This window comes from Corvus brachyrhynchos, unplaced genomic scaffold, assembly GCF_000691975.1.
Source record: "Corvus brachyrhynchos isolate BGI_N302 unplaced genomic scaffold, ASM69197v1 scaffold426, whole genome shotgun sequence".
NCBI lineage: Eukaryota > Metazoa > Chordata > Aves > Passeriformes > Corvidae > Corvus > Corvus brachyrhynchos.
The window spans coordinates 137,725-138,280 of NW_008238653.1; positions in this window are offsets into that span (position 1 = coordinate 137,725).

Genomic DNA, 556 nt, shown 5'->3' on the forward strand with positions numbered 1-556 from the left:
GAAACCCCTCTGCATCCCGGCGGGATGGGGCTGCGGGGGGGCACCGGGCTGGGGTGCAGGGGGATGGAGAGCCCGGGAATGGGGTGCCAAGGGCATGGAAAGGTCCGGAATGGAATGTACAAAGGATGGAAAGACTGGGAATGGGGCGTCAGGGGGATGGAGAGCCCAGGGATGGAGTAGAGAGACGGGAGATGCCAGGAATGGGTTGCAGGGAGATGGAAACACTGGGAATAGGGTGCACGGGTGGTGGAGAGCCCAGGGATAGGGTACAGGGGGATGGAGAGCCCAGGGATGGGATGCATGGAGTATGGAGAGACTGGGAGTGGGGGTGCACAAGGGATGGAAAGACTGGGAATGAGATACTGGGAATGGAGAACCTGGGGATGAGCTGCAGGGGGATGGAAAGACTGGGCATGGGGTATGGGGGACGGAGAGCCTGGGGATGGGGCGCAGGGGATGATGTGCCCAGGAATGGTGTGCCCAGGGATGGCGAGCCCCCACACCCCCCAGCCCGCCGGGGCCCCGTCCCTTACCGGCAGAAGGCCCCGCGGCTCTC